At 67.0% G+C, this 491-nt stretch overlaps 1 protein-coding gene across 1 annotated transcript in view; it reads left to right on the top strand.

The window, feature by feature from the left end:
- Positions 1-491, top strand: part of STK32B (serine/threonine kinase 32B) — a 113,942-nt gene that overhangs the window by 13,445 nt on the left and 100,006 nt on the right. The gene's annotated exons all lie outside the window — the stretch shown is intronic.

The raw sequence follows: 491 nt of genomic DNA on the forward strand, positions 1-491 counted from the left end.
CCAGTAAAGGAGTCTCTCCAAAGTCAGCCCTGGGGTTGGCACGCGGCCTGCTATTTAGCAGCTGGTTGAACTCTGGCAAGAGCATTGGTCCGCTGGGGGCTCTGCCCCTCGCGCTTGAGGGAAGATACTGGCTTTATCCCTGAGGATCTCGTGGGGACTGAGTGGTGGGGGACAGTTTGCTCAGCGTCTGGCCTGCAGGAGGGGCTCCGTCCACGGGCGCTGCTGGGACTGCCGCCGCCACATCTTCGCTCCCCAGTGGCGTGAGCCTGAGTTGGGGTGTTCCCAGGAGCAGGCTCCGGGCCAGGACTGAGCACAGGGCCCTGGAGGGAGGGAGGAGGGAGGGAGAGCGAAGGTGGGTGCGGGACCCCGGGAGTCAGGGAGGGGCAGGCAGGAGGACTGCCAGCGAGGGGCACCATCGGGCCAGTGACTCCCGTGGGCAAACTCTCTGTCCCCGGGAACCCAGGCTGATCCCGCCCCCTGGGCCAGCGGCC

This window comes from Myotis davidii, unplaced genomic scaffold (genome assembly GCF_000327345.1).
Source record: "Myotis davidii unplaced genomic scaffold, ASM32734v1 scaffold960, whole genome shotgun sequence".
NCBI classification, from domain to species: Eukaryota; Metazoa; Chordata; class Mammalia; order Chiroptera; family Vespertilionidae; genus Myotis; species Myotis davidii.